The 19,145-nt window shown below is 38.4% G+C and overlaps 1 long non-coding RNA gene across 1 annotated transcript in view; it reads right to left on the bottom strand.

Moving 5' to 3' along the window:
* The window catches only part of LOC128638986 (uncharacterized), a 144,588-nt gene that overhangs the window by 36,431 nt on the left and 89,012 nt on the right, over positions 1-19,145 (bottom strand). The gene's annotated exons all lie outside the window — the stretch shown is intronic.

Raw genomic sequence — 19,145 nt, 5'->3', positions numbered from 1 at the left:
GGCTTGCTTGCTTGCAGGAGAGTAGATGCAAAAAAGAAGTAATTTTCCTGATCTCACCTGTTAATTCTTAGTTAGGCAGTTACTTAGAGGATGGGGCAGAGCTAAAGGGCGAATGAATTATAGGAGGGAGCCCATTAGAGCTCAGCGTCTGAGAGTTTTGCTATCTGTTTTGCAAGATGTTTGTGTGGATGAGTTTAAATAAAGCTTGTTTAAGGCAGCGTTTGCCCTCACATTCTTTGGAGCTTTGAGGAGCTGGTTGCTCCCTCCAGGGTGTTTGTTGGTAAGGGGGCACAACTGTGACATTTGAGGTTTGATGCAGGGGTTCTGCTGTTTTTTTTCACAGAATAGGACAATATAAGTGTATGGTTGTCTATGCAGGCACAAGCTGCACAGGACTGTTGCCCTGTCTTTTTGCTTGCTAACTATCTAAGCAAGCGTGATTCTAGATCTTTTCATTTGTTAGTGCATGCTGATAGCTCTAACATCAAGATTTCACTTTCTGAGGGTTTTAGAATGTGCTGTGCAGAAGGTGCGGTTTAACACCAAACTTATCATCCCCCATTCCTTTAGAATAGGGGCGGCCATTAGACATGTCAGCTTAAGGAATTCAGAGGTTGGGCAGGTGGAGGTCCCAAATATACTGCCTATATGTACGGCCTGTAGCAGATATGCTTGGTTCACAGCCAAATGTGAAATGTGATTTTGCAGTAATTCCAAGTTTCTGGTGGTATGAATTTGATGTTTTTTGTTTTAGGTTTGAGAAGTTCATCTGTTAGTGCCTGTTTTTTTGGACATTCAAATGTCCATTGCACAGCTATCCATGCTTTGTCATGTCCGGACGGCCAGCACCAGGGATTTTGACCAGATGCGGTTACCATTAGATGGATAGGTCAAAGAGGGAATGCTTTGGCGAGAATAGCCTGGAATTCTTGAGGAAGCATTTTGAATATGGGACAGGCCCTCCCTTATTGCTCTACATTGGGGGGCAATGACATAGGGTCTCTTTCTGTGCTTGAGTTGGTGAACATGATGAAGTTGGATGTTCGTTGGTTGATTGTTTGTTTGATTGTTGAGGTTGCTTGTTCTAACATGGGGGTGTGTTTGAATTGGAGGAAAGATGTGCAGAACATTGGAATGTCAAATATTTACCATAAATACACAGTATAACACTTTATTAAAAATAAATATTGCATAAATATGCTTTTACATGTTTTCATCTACTTGACTGCAAAGGGCTCTAATGCACTTATACATATGTCTATATATATGTGTATATAAGTATTTATATGTGTATGTCTGTAAATACATATATACATATATAAATACATAAATATATATGTACACACATGTAAACACACACACATATATGTATATATATATATATATATATATATATATATATATATATATATATATATAAATATAAATACACTCACCGGCCACTTTATAAGGTACACTTTGCTAGTACCAGGTGGACCCCCTTTTGCCTTCAGAACTGCCTTAATTCTTCGTATAGATTCAACAAGGTGTTGGAAACATTCCTCAGAGATTTTGGTCCATATTGACATGACAGCATCACGCAGTTGCTGCAGATTTTTCGGCTGCACATCCATGATGCGAACCTCCTGTTCCACCACATCCCAAAGGTGCTCTATTGGATTGAGATCTGGTGATTGTGGAGGCAATTGGAATAAAGTGAACTTATTGTCATGTTCAAAGAAACCAGTTGGAGATGATTTGAGCTTTGTGACATGGTGCATTATGCTGCTGGAAATAGCAATCAGAAGATGGGTACACTGTAGTCATAAAGGGATGGACATGGTCAGCAACAAGACTCAGGTAAGCTGTGGCATTTAAACTATGCTCAATTGGTACTAAGGGGCCCAAAGTGTGCCAAGAAAATATCCCCCACACCATTACACCACCACCACCAGCCTGAACCGTTGATGCAAGGCAGGATGGATCCATACTTTCATGTTTACACCAAATTCTGACCCTACCATCTGAATGTCAAAGCTGAAATCAAGACTCATCAGACCAGGCAAAGCTTTTCCAATATCAGATTTGTAGCCTCAGTTTCCTGTTCTTAGCTGACAGGAGTGGCACCCGGTGTAGTCTTCTGCTGCTGTAGCCCATCTGCATCAAGGTTTGATGTGCTGTGCATTCAGAGATTGTATTCTACATACCTTGGTTGTAACGAATGGCTATTTGAGTTACTGTTGCCTTTCTATCATCTCAAACCAGTCTGCCCATTCTCCTCTGACCTACGACTTTAACAAGACATTTTCGTTTACACAACTGCCACTCACCGGATATTTTCTCTTTTTCGGACTATTCTCTGTAAACCTTAGAGATGGTTGTGTGTAAAAATCTCAGTAGATCAGCAGTTTTTTAAATAATCAGACCAGCACGTCTGGCACCAACAACCATGCCACGTTCAAACTCACTTAAATCCTCTTTCTTCCCTATTCTGATGCTTGGTTTGAACTTCAGCAAGTCGTCTTCACTAGTGATGTCGCGAACCTAAAATTTTGCATTCGCGAACAGCAAACGCGAACTTCCGCAAAAGTTTGCGAACCGGCGAACCGGGCGAACTGCCATAGACTTCAATAGGCAGGCAAATTTTAAAACCTACAGGGACTCTTTCTGGCCACAAAAGTGATGGAAAAGTTGTTTCAAGGGGACTAACACCTGGACTGTGGTATGCCGGAGGGGGATCCATGGCAAACTCCCATGGAAAATTACATAGTTGATGCAGAGTTTGGTTTTAATCCATAAAGGGCATAAATCACCTAACATTCCTAAATTGTTTGGAATAACGTGTTTTAAAACATCAGGTATGATGTTGTATCGTTCAGGTAGTGTAAGGTTTTTTTTTTTTTTTTTAAATGTACACTACTGTTTTAGCAGATATGACTTGCACTGGTGTGACACTGTGCCCTGGCAGGACCTGGAACGCACACTTGTGAGGGACACTGACTGCTATTATTTCACAGTAAAAAAAGGTTGTTGTTTTTTTTTAAATGTATGTACACTACTGTTTTAGTAGATATGACTTGCACTGGTGTGACACTGTGCCCTGGCAGGACCTGGAGCGCACACGTGTGAAGGAAACTGACTGCTATTATTTCACAATAAAAAAGGTTTGTTTTTTTTAAATGTATGTACACTACTGTTTTAGCAGATATGACTTGCACTGGTGTGACACTGTGCCCTGGCAGGACCTGGAACGCACATGTGTGAGGGAAACTGACTGCTATTATTTCACAGTAAAAAAAGGTGTTTTTTTTTTTTAAATGTATATACACTACTGTTTTAGTAGATATGACTTGCACTGGTGTGACACTGTGCCCTGGCAGGACCTGGAGCGCACACGTGTGAGGGAAACTGACTGCTATTATTTCACAATAAAAAAGGTTTTTTTTTTTTAAAATGTATGTACACTACTGTTTTAACAGATATGACTTGCACTGGTGTGACACTGTGCCCTGGCAGGACCTGCAATGCACACGTGTGAAGGAAACTGACTGCTATTATTTCACAGTAAAAAAAGGTTTTTTGTTTTTTTTAAATGTACACTACTATTTTAGCAGATATGACTTGCACTGGTGTCAAACTGTGCCCTGGCATGACCTGAAACGCACACGTGTGAAGGAAACTGACTGCTATTATTTCAAATTAAAAAAAGGTTTGTTTGTTTTTTTTAAATGTACACTACTGTTTTAGCAGATATAACTGGCACTGGTGTCACACTGTGCCCTGGCAGGACCTCAAACACACACGTGTGAAGGAAAATGACTGCTATTATTTCAAATTAAAAAAAGTTTTTATTTTTATTTTAAATGTACACTACTTTTTTTAGCAGATATGACTTGCACTGGTGTCACACTGTGCCCTGGCAGGACCTCAAACGCACACGTGTGAAGGAAAATGTCTGCTATTATTTCAAATTAAAAAAAGTTTTGTTTTTTTTAAATGTACACTACTGTTACACCAGATATGAGTGGTGGCACTGGGCAAGTGGGCACAGTATACGCTGTGAGCCTGAGCTGGCAGGCAGGCTGCAATTAGATTACACAGGGGAAAAAAAAGCAGACTGATGTTCTAGCCCTAAAAAGGGCTTTTTGGGGTGCTGTCCTTACAGCAGAGATCAGATGAGTCCTTCAGGACTGTAGTGGACACTGAATACACTAGCCTAGCTATCGATTTCCCTATTAAATCAGCAGCAGCTACACTGTCCCTCCTCTCACTAAGAATGCAGGCTCCGAATGAATCTAAAATGGATGCTGTCAAGGAGGTGGGAGGGTCTGGGAGGGAGTGTCTGCTGCTGATTGGCTGGAATGTGTCTTGTGACTGTGAGCTACAGGGTCAAAGTTTACTCAATGATTACGAATAGGGGCGGATCGAACATCGCATATGTTCGCCGTCCGCTGCGAACGCGAACATGCTATCTTCGCTGCAAATTATTCGCGGCAGAACTGTTCGCGACATCACTAGTCTTCACCATGTCTAGATGCCTAAATGCATTGTGTTGCTACCATGTGATTGACTCATTTTGTGTTACCAAGCAATTGAACAGGTGTACCTAATAAAGTGGCCGATAAGAGTATATATACATACTTATACATCTTTTCGACATGTATATGTATTTATGTCTATGTTTAAGCCCTTTGCCTGGCTTTTTTTTTTCTAACACCTGAGACCTCATATTTTTGAGCCCCTATAACTTTTTGTACAATTTGTTTTTATAATTTTAATTAAATAGTGTTATTATGAGTGTAACTGTACTTTTCAATGTATTTTTCATGCGTTTTGTGACACTTTTGGTTTCACAAAACAGTTAACCAAAGCTCTGAGATAGCGGTATCCCGATGAGCGCTAACTTCAATTGCGCTCAAGCATTTGAGTTTACTTTCAACTTGTAATATAAGTAAAACACCCGACCCATGCAAACAGACACAATAAACCCCTTTTCCCACACGCTTAACTGAGTTTGCCACCCGTAATCTGGTCCTTAGTGTATTACAAGATGGTGGTGCCCAGTATAAAGATTTGTTTTTACCAGCTATCTTCTGTAATAGGTTAAAATAAGAGAACAGTTTTAACCCCTATATATTGTTAGGACGTTCCATGCCGTCCTAAAGAACTGGGCTTTAACACATAATAAAAAACAGTTAGTAATAACCATGCTATGGTACTTGTACTCAGCAGTTCCTTTAATAAATAGGGTGAATATGCATTTATAGCTTTAATAGCTATATAAGTATCTAGAGAGACTAAAGAGACTCACTGCACCACCATATTTCATCATCTCAAATAACAAAAACATTCTAATCATGTTAAACACTTTTCCAGAACCCTCATATTAGTGCAGCAATAAACAAAATGCACAATGTTGTTAGACTGAATAATGAGGAACTCTAGCTTGTGTACGTGCAAGGCGGTATAGCAACAAATCCCTACTGACAAGTAGTTTCTCATAAGTTTACAAAATGGATTAACAAAGGCAGAGCCTCTCTTGCCTTTTATTTCTAAAACTCTTCTCAATTGAAGGCATTAGAATTATTTCAGCAGCGTGGGAAAGTGATTTTTGCTACTGACATATACAAGTATTTAGGCTTTCAGAATATGAATACCCTATGGGTGTATTTTCAGACACAGCATGGCAAATGGATATCTGTGATGGGAAGAGGTTAATAATGTCATTGTCGTCAGCATCATGGTTGATATCACATATACATTTATTTATCTTCATTTGCCAGACATATGGGAAGCAAAGCTGCAGCCTTTCAGTGATCACATAAAGGGATCGACCCCTAATAGCAGACTTCTGTTTGAATCATTTATAAGAGTGTTAAATCACTGCACTAACGACTAGATTACGAGTTTTTCGGTATGAGTAAAAAAGCAGCGTTAAGGCTCATAACGCTGCTTTTTCACTACCACTGCTATTACGAGTCTTGCAGGTTTAGGGGCACCGCACACCTTTTTGGCCTTAACGCAAATTAACTTACGCAATTTGCGTAAAGTCTTTTTTCAATGGTACTTCCATAGCGCCGCTATTACAAGCTTTTTCTGGGAGGCCAAAAAGTGAGCGGTACAGCCTATCCCGCAAGATTCGTAACGCATTCTAAAGTCAGTAGTTATGAGTTTTACGCTACAAAGCTGTAACATAAAACTCATAACTAAAGTGTTACAAAGTACACTAACACCCATAAACTACCTATTAACCCCTAAACCGAGGCCCTCCCGCATTGCAAACACTATAATAAAATTATTAACCCCTAATCTGCCGCTCCCGACATTGCCGCCACTATAATAAACATATTAACCCCTAAACTACCGCACTCCCGCCTCGCAAACACTAGTTAAATATTATTAACCCCTAATCTGCTGTCCCTAACATCGCCACAACCTACATTACAGTTATTAACCCCTAATCTGCCGCCCCCAACGTCACCGCCACTATACTAAAGTTATTAACCCCTAAACCTAAGTCTAACCCTAACACCCCCTAACTTAAATATAATTAAAATAAATCTAAATAAAAATTCATATCATTACCTAAATTATTCCTATTTAAAACTAAATACTCACCTGTAAAATAAACCCTAAGATAGCTACAATATAACTAATAGTTACATTGTAGCAAGCTTAGGGTTTATTTTTATTTTACAGGCAAGTTTGTATTTATTTTAACTAGGTAGAATAGTTACTAAATAGTTATTAACTATTTACTAACTACCTAGCTAAAATAAATACAAATTTACCTGTAAAATAAAACCTAATCTGACTTACACTAACACCTAACACTACAATTAAATAAATTACCTAAATTAAATACAATTACCTAAATTACAAAAACAAACAAAACAAACACTAAATTACACAAAATAAAAAAAGAAATTATCAGATATTTAAACTAATTACACCTAATCTAACAGCCCTATCAAAATAACAAAGCCCCCCCAAAATAAAAAAAACCCTAGCCTACAATAAACTATAAATTTAAAAGGGCCTTTTGCGGGGCATTGCCCCAAAGCTCTTTTACCTGTAAAAAAAAATACAAACAACCCCCCAACAGTAAAACCCACCACCCACACAACCAACACCCCCAAATAAAATCCTAACAAAAAAAAACCTAAGCTCCCCATTGCCTTTAAAAGGGCATTTGGATGGGCATTGCCCTTAAAAGGCATTTAGCTCTTTTTCTATTGCCCAAACCCTAATCTAAAACTAAAACCCACCCAATAAACCCTTAAAAAAACCTAACACTAACCCCTGAAGATCCACTTACAGTTTTGAAGACTGGATATCCATCCTCAACGAAGCCGGGAGAAGTCCTCAGCGAAGCGGCAAGAAGTCCTCACCTAAGCCGGGAGAAATCTTCATCCAAGCCGGCAGAAGTGGTCCTCCAGACGGGCAGATATCTGGCGCGGAGCATCCTCTTCAAATGAAGTCTTCTTCCCGAATGAATGTTCCTTTAAGTGACGTCATCCAAGATGGCATCCCTTGAATTCTGATTGGCTGATAGAATTCTATCAGCCAATCAGAATTAAAGGTGAAAAAATCCTATTGGCTGATTCACATCCAGTCAGCCAATAGGATTGAGCTTGCATTCTATCGGCTGATTGGCAGGGCAATGGGGAGCATAGGTTTTTTTAGTTAGGATTTTATTTAAGGGTGTTGGTTGTGTGGGTGGTGGGTTTTACTGTTGGGGGGGTGTTTGTATTTTGTTTACAGGCAAAAGAGCTGATTTCTTTGGGGCAATGCCCTGCAAAAGACCCTTTTAAGGGCTATTGGTAGTTTATTGTAGGCTAAGGTTTTTTTTTTTATTTTGGGGGGGCTTTTTTATTTTGATAGGGCTATTAGATTAGGTGTAATTAGTTTAAATATCTGATCATTTCTTTTTTATTTTGTGTAATTTAGTGTTTTTTTGGGGTTTTTTTTTGTAATTTAGGTAATTGTATTTAATTTAGGTAATTTATTTAATTGTAGTGTTAGGTGTTAGTGTAACTTAGGTTAGGTTTTATTTTACAGGTAAATTTGTATTTATTTTAGCTAGGTAGTTAGTAAATAGTTAATAACTATTTAGTAACTATTCTACCTAGTTAAAATAAATTGCCTGTAAAATAAAAATAAACCCTAAGATAGTTACAATGTAACTATTAGTTATATTGTAGCTAGCTTAGGGTTTATTTTATAGGTAAGAATTTAGTTTTAAATAGGAATTATTTAGGTAATGATAGGAATTTTTATTTAGATTTATTTTAATTATATTTAAGTTAGGGGGTGTTAGGGTTAATAAATTTAGTATAGTGGCGGCGAAATTGGGGGCGGCAGATTAGGGGTTAATAAATGTAGGTAGGTGGCGGTGATGTTAGGGGCGGCAGATTAGGGGTTAATAATATTTAACTAGTGTTTGTGATGCGGGAGTGCAGCTGTTTAGGGGTTAATATGTTTATTATAGTGGCGGCGATGTCCGGAGTGGCAGATTAGGTGTTAAAGGACTGAACCCAAATTTTTACTTTCATGATTCAGATAGAGCATGCAATTTTAAGCAACTTTCTAATTTACTCCTATTATCAATTTTTCTTTGTTCTCTTGCTATCTTTATTTGAAAAAGAATGTCCAGAGCCTTGGACAGCACTTGTTTATTGGTGGATGAATTTATCCACCAATCAGCAAGAACAACCCAGGTTGTTCACCAAAAATGGGCCGGCATCTAAACTTGAATTCTTGCTTTTCAAATAAAGATACCAAGAGAATGAAGAACATTTGCTAATAGGAGTAAATTAGAAAGTTGCTTAAAATTACATGCTCTATCTGAATCACAAAAGAAAAAAATTGGGTTCAGTGTCCCTTTAATAAGTATAATGTAGGTGTCGGCGATGTCGGGGCGGCAGATTAGGGGTTAATAAGTGTAAGATTAGGGGTGTTTAGACTCGGGGTTCATGTTAGGATGTTAGGTGTAAACATAAATTTTCTTTCCCCATAGGAATCAATGGGGCTGCATTACGGAGCTTTACGCTCCTTTATTGCAGGTGTTAGGCTTTTTTTTAGCCTGCTCTCCCCATTAATGTCTATGGGGAAATTGTGCACGAGCATGTAAAACCAACTCACCACTGCTTTAAGAAGCGCTGGTATTGGAGTGCGGTATGGAGCACAATTTTGCTCTACACTCACTTCTTGCCTGTTAACGCCGGGTTTATGAAAACCTGTAATACCAGCGCTGTAGGGAAGTAAGCGGTGACAATAACGTGCAAGTTAGCACTGCACCACTCTTACCGCAAAACTCGCAATCTAGCCGTAAGAGTGTTACTGGCAATAAGGGGAGTAAATCACTGCTCTGTTTGAACAACTGTCAGTAAGGGGACAAAATAATGATCTTTTGTATTATTGGTAATAGTAATAAAGGGTTAAATAACTGCAGTATGTGAATTACTGGAGGAAAGGTGACCAAATTCGTATATGGGAGAGTTACTGGCAATAAGTAGTTAGAAAAGGAAAGTAACCCTGACTCAAGAAGCACATTATGAACAGATAAAGTGTGAGAATCAATCATTTTTACTTGTGCATATTTATTACTTTTTAATTGGACAAATGCATTATAAAAGTATTGAATATTGGCATCATTTATATGTACGTACGTCGCTAGTCTTTTTATGGGGTTTGCATTACTAATAGCGCGGTCTCGCCGCCAGCAGCAATACCGTGCTATTTCCAATGACCAGAAGGGAGGGTATAATAGCGTGGGAGCCATGCTATTATAAACGAGGAAACCATTAACAACCGGCGACATACATTGTATGTTGCGGTTGTTAATGGGTTAAGTTGATTTCCTCTGGAACTTTGTTGATTTTATGTTAAAGAAATCTTTTTACTTTAAAAATTATTTAATTTCTATTGTTACAGGGATTTATATTGTGCATTAAAGCTTATTTTCATAATGGCTACATTTGACCTGATGATGGTCTCTGGGCTGGTGAAATTATTACAGAATGCTAACCAGTACTATTTCCTTGGTGGAGTTATCTAAAGCCACTTTTTACCCTGTAACAGGGTGTGTCGCTAAGGGGCATTTACAGTACTAAGTTTTCATATGTTATGTGCACAATAAAATTTGTATTTTAAACATCTTACTAAACAAATACACACAGGATGTGCAAAAATCACTTAGAAATTTGTACTTTTAAGAACAAAATACAAAGCTTAATAGTTTTTTTCCGTATATAAAATTATCTCTCTATGCCCAGCGTAATTCTGTAAAGATTTTTGCACTACAGATCTCACAGTCGCAGAGGCTGCCCCTTTTATATGACAATTTCACCAGGGCAGCCCCTGTAAGGATCGGCGAGTAAAACCACATCTGAAATTGCGAGGTTTAGATCATCAGACCCTTAGGGGCCAAAATATCATTGTGCGAGCAAAGATGATCCGTTGTAGCAGATCATGTTCGCCGCACATCAATACATTTATCATTACACAAGCATTTCTAGTGGAATATCAGATCGGGCTGATTGCTGTCCGCCGCCTCAGAGGTGACAGTCAAGTCCAAAATGTTTTTTAATGATTTAAATAGGGAATGCAATTTTAAACAACTTTTCAATTTACTTTGATCACCAATTTTGCTTTGTTCTCTTGCTAATTCTTAGTTGAAAGCTAATTCAAGGAGGTTCATATGCTAATTTCTTAGTCCTTGAAGACTGCCTTTAATCTGACTGCATTTTGACCACTAGAGGGCATTAGTTCAGGTGTGTCATATAGATAACATTGATCTCATGCACGTGATGTTACCCTGGAGATAGCACTGATTGGCTAAAAAGCAAGTCTGTCAAAGAACTGCAGAGGCTTAGATACAAGGTAATCACAGAGGTAAAAAGTGTATTAATATAATTGTGTTGGTTATGTAAAACTGGGGAATGGGTAATAAAGGGATTCTCTATCTTTTAAACAACACAAATTCTGGTGTTGACTGTCCCTTTAAGCACTGCTGCTTCTTAACTTATGTTTCAGCAGAAACTAAAACTTCGGGGGTAGAGTGCAGCATCCGCTGTTTGTTAAATCTACCTTAGTCTTAATTAACTTTGTGTTGCCATCTAGTGCTCTTGCTAATGTTTTCTTGCAAAGCTGCTGCTATATAGTACTCCAGACACGTCAGCTCCTAAGCTTACATCCCTGCTTTTCAACAAATACCAAGATACCAAGAGAATGAAGACAATTTAATAATAGAAGCAAATAAGAAAATTGTATAAAATTGCCTTTTCTATCTGAATCATGAAAATACAATTTGGGGTGTTCCTGTTCTTTTAAGTTGAGCACTTGCACTGGCAGTGGCACACGTTATGGTAATTACCTTGATTTGGGCATAATCAGCTGGGCACACATATTGCTATTTCATTAAGGTCAGAAGTACTTGTTAGTATTGAGAACTGGTCCAATAGACGACCTCGCTCCTACTTCAAATAAATTCAAATCTGCACTCAGCACAAAAAAATGTTGAACCTTCTGCTGTTAAATGGTCAGGTGGTGCAGTTTTCTAGCTTTGCTCGTGCGCAATGTATTAAAGGGGGGCAGAGTTTAAAGGGACATGAAACCCAAAATGTTTCTTTTTGATTTAGATAGAGAACACAATTTTAAACAACATTCCATTTTACTTCTATTACCTGTATTTAATTTGCTTCATTCTTCAGATATCCTTTGTTGAAGAAATAGCAATGCACATGGGTGACTCAATCACACGAGGTATCTATGTGCAGCCACCAATCAGCAGCTACTGAGTCTATTTAGATATGCTTTTTAACAATAGATATCTTGAGAATGAAGCAAATTAGCTAATAGAAGTAAATTGTGAAGTTGTTTAAAATTGCATGTGCTTTCTAAATGATAAAAAAAAATGTTTGGGTTTCATGTCCCTTTAAGTATTAGATTTCCATTGGGAGACTGCTGCAACCTTGTATTTCCATAACTCATTAATGTAATTTGTTTTCCATTCTGTATACAGTATGTATGAAATTAGACAGTTCTACTTTTCTTAGCATGTCTTTTAGAAATGTACTTTGGTTGCTCCATTTAATTAAAATTGATTAATGAGTGTGCATTGGGTTTTTAATTGCAATTTGATGCCTAATAAGTCATGTCATGACAGTGCAAGCTTCTGGTCAAAACTCATTAGCAGAGAAAAAAAGCCTTGATACAGATCACGTGATTTCTGCTCTCTGATAGTCAAATATAAAGACTATTTGAAAACTGGCTTGTTATTCTCTTTCAATACAAAATCAGCATAATGAAGCAAAAGTAATCATTTGTCACATTTGTAGTGCAATTCAAAGGGTAGAAAACTTTCAAGTGGGTGTAAACCTAAACTGCTACCGCAACACCACACATAACACCTAGTTCTTAAACACCATAACCACTAAACCTACATTACTGCTATTAACCCCTAGACTGCCAGACCCCAATGAAATTAACCCCCTATCCTTCAAAACCCCTATGCATCAACCCTCTATTAACCCCTAAATGGCCATAACCCCACCTCCTAACCAGCCCAACTGCTATTAATTCCTTTAACACCAGACATCCCAAATACAATTGACCCCCTTGGCTTCCATAAAACCCCTGAAAATTAACCCCCACCTCTAAAACACCCTAACTACTAAACTGCCAGACCAAAGTTCTATTAATCTCTCAACACCATAAACCTCTATCACAATTAGCTCCCCCACTAAAACATAATCACTAAATCACCCTAACCACTATTAACCCATTAGCTTTCATTGCTAAAAATCTCCACACTGCTATTAACCCCAAAACTGCCAGACCTCCATTTAAAAAATCCCCCATTAAACTTAACCGTGAGAACCAAAGAGCAGAAAACCTTTGGTAATTTATTTAGACATTTCATTAGATAATTAATGTTGTGTAACTTTTTTCAAAATTTTGTAAATTAGAGATGTATATATCATTAAATGAAATCAATAATAGTAATTTCTTATGAAAGTGTGAGTATAATGTGATATACCCCATACCAATCCAACCATTAATAACCCTCCATAAAAGAAAGTGTGGCTTAAAAGGCAAAAGCATTGATTGATAAATTATTAGGGTTTATAGATGTATTGGAATCTAATACCACAAATTAAAGAAATTAATATTTTAGCAAATCCTGGTTTACACTGACACCTTGTGGTAAAAATACAAACCACATCTAACAAAGTTGAAGGAACATTTAAATAAAGAATATCTTAAAGGGGCCATAATACCCAAATGTTGAAACACTTGAAAGTGATGCAGCATAGCTGTAAAAAGCTGACTAGAAAATATCACCTGAACATCTCTATGTAAAAAAGAAAGATATTTTACCTCAAAATATCCTAAGAATTCAAACCCCATTGCAAAGGACTTTAAGCAGCAAATCAGTATGCCTGTCCCGGCAAGAGAGTGAGCTTCTTACACACTCATCTTATTTCCCTATTCAGTTTAAGGAAGTTTACTATGAAATCTCATGAGAGTTAACCCCTTAATGACCGGACCATTTTTCAATTTTCTTACCCTTAATGACAATGGCTATTTTTACATTTCTGCAGTGTTTGTGTTTAGCTGTAATTTCCCTCTTACTCATTTACTGTACCCACACATATTATATACCGTTTTTCTCGCCATTAAATGGACTTTCTAAAGATACCATTATTTTCATCATGTCTTATAATTTACTAAAAAAAAAAATAATAAAAAATGAGGAAAAAATGGAAAAAAACACAATTTTTCTAACTTTGACCCCCAAAATATGTTACACATCTACAATCACCAAAAAACACCCATGCTAAATAGTTTCTAAATTTTGTCCTGAGTTTAGAAATACCCAATGTTTACATGTTCTTTGCTTTTTTTGCAATTTATGGGGCAATAAATACAAGTAGCACTTCGCTATTTCCAAACCACTTTTTTTCAAAATTAGCGCTAGTTACATTGGAACCCTGATATCTGTCAGGAATACCTGAATATCCCTTGACATGTATATATTTTTTTTTAGAAGACAACCCAAAGTATTGATCTAGGCCCATTTTGGTATATTTCATGCCACCATTTCACCGCCAAATGCGATAAAAAAAAAAAGTTCACTTTTTCACAAAATTTGTCACAAACTTTAGGTTTCCCACTGAAATTATTTACAAACAGCTCCTGCAATTATGGCACAAATGGTTGTAAATGCTTCTCTGGGATCCCCTTTTTTCAGAAATAGCAGACTTATATGGCTTTTGGGTTGCTTTTTGGTAATTAGAAGGCCGCTAAATGCCGCTGCGCACCACATGTGTTTTATGCCCAGGAGTGAAGGGGTTAATTAGGGAGCTTGTAGGGAGCTTGTAGGGTTAATTTTAGCTTTAGTGTAGTGTAGTAGACAACCCCAAGTATTGATCTAGGCCCATTTTGGTATATTTTATGCCACCATTTCACCGCCAAATGCGAGCAAATAAAAAAAAAAACTTAACATTTTTCACAATTTTAGGTTTCTCACTGAAATTATTTACAAACAGCTTGTGCAATTATGGCAGAAATTGTTGTAAACGCTTCTCTGGAATTCCCTTTGTTCAGAAATAGCAGACTTATATGGCTTTGGCGTTGCTGTTTGGTAATTAGAAGGCCGCTAAATGCTGCTGCGCACCACACGTTAATTATGCCCAGCAGTGAAGGGGTTAAATTAGGTAGCTTGTAGGGAGCTTGCAGGGTTAATTTTAGAGATCAGCCTCCCACCTGACACATCCCACCCCCTGATCCCTCCCAAACAGCTCTCTTCCCTCCCCCACCCCACAATTTTTCCCGCCATCTTAAGTACTGGCAGAAAGTCTGCCAGTACTAAATAAAAGAGTTTTTTTTTTTTTTAAATAAAAATAATAAAGTATTTTAGCTGTGATGGACCCCTGCCTTAGCCCCAACCTCCCTGATCCCCCCTCCAGCTCTCTAACCCTCTCCCCTACCTAATTACCACCATCTTGGGTACTGGCAGCTGTCTGCCAGTACCCAGTTTGGCCCCAAAAAAACCCCAAAAAGTATTTTTATTTTATTTTTACTTAAAAAACTATTTCTGTAGTGTAGCAGCCCCCCACAATACCCCCACCCCCACCCCCTCCCAGATCCTTTTATATTTTTTTTTTTTTAAAAATCCCTTTTTTTTCCCCTTTCTGCCCTCATTCATTGGTGTCAGTGTGGCTAATGGGTGCACGTGCACCCGCGCGCACGTGCATGCTCACGTGCACACGCGCGCATTGTGCACGCGCGCGCGCACCCTCACACCCGGCACTATCGCTACTGGTGCAGAGAGGGCCACAGAGTGGCTCTCTCTGCATCGGGGGCTTGTAAAGTGGTATTGCAGGATGCCTCCATATCGAGGCATCACTGCAATACCCTCAGAGCTGCTGGAAGCATTTGTGATCGCTTCCAGCACTCTGTTAGACAACTGACGTACCAGGTACATCCATTGTCATTAACTGCTTGTTAATGCATGACGTACCTGGTACGTCAGTTGTCATTAAGGGGTTAAACATTTTATATCACCTCTTACAGTGTATAGTGTTATCACTAAGGGTGCAGACACTGCTACTCATATATTTTGTTTGAGGCTGGCTCCTAGCCTTGGATAATCCCACAAGACACACAACAAGTGCTCAAAGATATAAGATCTCAGGTGTTAGGGGAAAAAAAGGCAGGCAAATGGCTTTAAAATAGAGATACATACATATGTGTAAATATATATATATGTATTAATGTGTATATATATATATATATATATATATATATATGTCTTTATATATTTACATATGTATTTATGTAGTTATATGTGTATATATGTATTTACAGACATATGTACACATATAAACACATAAATACATATGTACACATATTTAGACATATATAGACTGCATTGGAGCCCTTTGCTGTCAAGTAGATGAAAACATGAAAAAACATATTTACGTAATATTCATATTTAACAAAGGTTTTAACTATGTATTTAATGTAAAAAATCAAATTTCAATGCTCTGCACATAGCATTCCTGCCTTACCCCTTAGCCAGTGTTGGTGGCTGGGTTTTTTTACTGTTAGGGGGGACTTAGTATTTTTTTAAACATAAAAGAGCTGTATAACTTAGGGCAATGCCCTACAAAAAGCCCTTTTAACCCCTTAACGACTGAGGACGTGCAGGGTACGTCCTCAGAAAAAAGGCAGTTAATGCCTGAGAACGTACCCTGCACGTCCTCAGTGTGGAAAGCAGCTGGAAGCGATCCTGCTCGCTTCCAGCTGCTTTCCGGTTATTGCAGTGATGCCTCGATATGGAGGCATCCTGCAATAACCTTTGTAAGCCATCCGGTGCAGAGAGAGCCACTCTGTGGCCCTCTCTGCACCGGAGATCGGTGGCTTACTGCGTTGGTGGGTGGGAGCCGGACCGGGAGGCGGGTGGCGGCCATCGATGGCCCTGGTTATGTGAATGGGGGGCGGGATCGTGGGCGGGGGTGGCTGGGGGCGCGCACGGGCGCGCGCGCGTGCACGGGAGGGTGGGGGCGGGCGCGTGCACGGGGAGGGAGCGGGTGGGAACCGCTACACTACAGAAACTTTTGAAAATTAAAAATGCTGAAAGTAAAAAAAAAACCAAAAAACAAACGATCAGCAAGGTGGTGGGGGTTTGTCTGTGTGGGGGTGGGGGAAGCTACACTACAGAAAAGAAAAACAAAACAAAAAAAGCACTTTTTATTGCACTTTTTATTGCAAACTGGGTACTGGCAGACAGCTGCCAGTACCCAAGATGGCCCCCAATAAGGCAGAGGGGAGGGTTAGAGAGCGGTTTTGGGGGGGATCAGGGAGGTTGGGGGCTAAGGGGGGGATCCTACACAGTAGCATATGTACATATGCTAAAAAAAAATTTTTTTTAAAACCCCTTTTATTTTAGTACTGGCAGACTTTCTGCCAGTACTTAAGATGGCGGGGACAATTGTGGGGGAGGGAAGGGAAGGGAGCTGTTTGGGAGAGATCAGGGGGTGGGATGTGTCAGATGGGAGGCTGATCTCTACACTAAAGCTAAAATTAACCCTGCAAGCTCCCTACAAACTCCCTAATTAACCCCTTCACTGCTAGCCATAATACATGTGTGAGGCGCAGCAAGATTTAGCGGCCTTCTAATTACCAGAAAGCAACGCCAAAGTCATATATGTCTGCTATTTCTGAACAAAGGGGATCCCAGACAAGCATTTACAACCATTTGTGCCATAATTGCACAAGCTGTTTGTAAATGATTTCAGTGAGAAACCTAAAATTGTGAAAAATTTTAAGTTTTTTTTAATTTGATCGCATTTGGCGGTGAAATGGTGGCATGAAATATACCAAAATGTGCCTAGATCAATACTTGGGGTTGTCTACTACACTACACTAAAGCTAAAATTAACCCTACAAGCTCCCTAAAAGCTCCCTAATTAACCCCTTAACTGCTGGGCATAAAACACGTGTGGTGCGCAGTGGCATTTAGCGGCCTTCTAATTACCAAAAAGCAACGCCAAAGCCATATATGTCTGCTATTTCTGAACAAAGGGGATGCCAGAGAAGAATTTACAACCATTTATGCCATAATTGCACAAGTTGTTTGTAAATAATTTCAGTGAGAAACCGAAAGTTTGTGAAAAAATTTGTGAAAAAGTGAACGATTTTTTGGATTTGATCGCATTTGGCGGTGAAATGGTGGTATGAAATATACCAAAATGGGCCTAGATCAATACTTTGGGATGTCTACTAAAAAAAAATACATACATGTCAAGGGATATTCAGGGATTCCTGAAAGATATCAGTGTTCTAATGTAACTAGCGCTAATTTTGGAAAAAAATGGTTTGGAAATAGCAAAGTGCTACTTGTATTTATGGCCCTATAACTTGCAAAAAAAGCAAAGAACATGTAAACATTGGGTATTTCTGAACTCAGGACAAAATTTAGAAACTATTTAGCATGGGTGTTTTTTGGTGGTTGTAGATGTGTAACAGATTTTGGGGGTCAAAGTTAGAAAAAGTGTGTTTTTTTCCATTTTTCCTCATATTTTATCATTTTTTTTATAGTAAATTATAAGATATGATGAAAATAATGGTATCTTTAGAAAGTCCATTTAATGGCGAGAAAAACGGTATATAATATGTGTGGGTACAGTAAATGAGTAAGAAGAAAATTACAGCTAAACACAAACACTGCAAAAATGTAAAAATAGCCTTGGTCCCAAACGGACAGAAAATGGAAAAGTGCTGTGGTCATTAAGGGGTTAAGGGCTATTTAGTTTAGATTAGGGGGTGCTTTTATTATGGGGGGGCTTTTTTGCTATACTTCGTGTGGGCGGTTACGTGTTTTTTATTTATTTCTTGTGGGCGGTTACGTGTTTTTTTGTTATTTTTTTGTCCAGGGGTTGCATTTTTTTTTTTTTTTAAGGCTTCGGGTTTGCCTACGCTGCATCCAGGAGGATTCTGAAAATGGCAGGGTGGTGAAAGAATCCACCTGCCTTTGCTGCATCCAGGTGGATTCCTTTGGCTGCGCCTTGCGCAGCCAACATTTCTTTGAGGATGCGTGTGCAACTGGCGACGTCGACAGACGTGTTACAAATGTGATTATAGTATAGATATATAGGTATAGATATATCATTTTCCAAAAAACATCAGATATATGTAGAAATATTTATTTATGAATAAATAGAACCTATTCTTCTATATGAAGAACATTGTAATGTGAAATATTTATATTTTCATGTCGGGTTAGAGCACTTGAGAATATGCAAACGGGTTTATGCGTGAGTAGGGTATAAGGTTTTTTTTTCCACTTTTTTTTCTCCATTGACTTTTATGGGGGAATACGTGAAGACACGCGCAATATTCTAAATTCAGCTTTTTGCACTCTACGGGATAGTTTACTTTCAACTCATAATACAACCTCAACCCGACAAGCTCAAAAGCTTACTTCTAGCACAATTAATGTTCGAGCCGGAGCGTTAATTAGTGCTCAACTTGTGAACTGGCCCAATGTGTATATCCCTTTCATTTCATTTTGAAAAAAGGTTGAAAGAATATGTAACAAATATATAACAAAACCATTGGAGTTGGAAGTGCTAAATTCAACTGTTACAGTCATT

This window comes from Bombina bombina, chromosome 1 (assembly GCF_027579735.1).
Source record: "Bombina bombina isolate aBomBom1 chromosome 1, aBomBom1.pri, whole genome shotgun sequence".
NCBI classification, from domain to species: domain Eukaryota; kingdom Metazoa; phylum Chordata; class Amphibia; order Anura; family Bombinatoridae; genus Bombina; species Bombina bombina.
The sequence above is the reverse complement of the archived record's forward strand: the minus strand, read 5'-3'. Positions and strand labels throughout refer to the sequence as shown.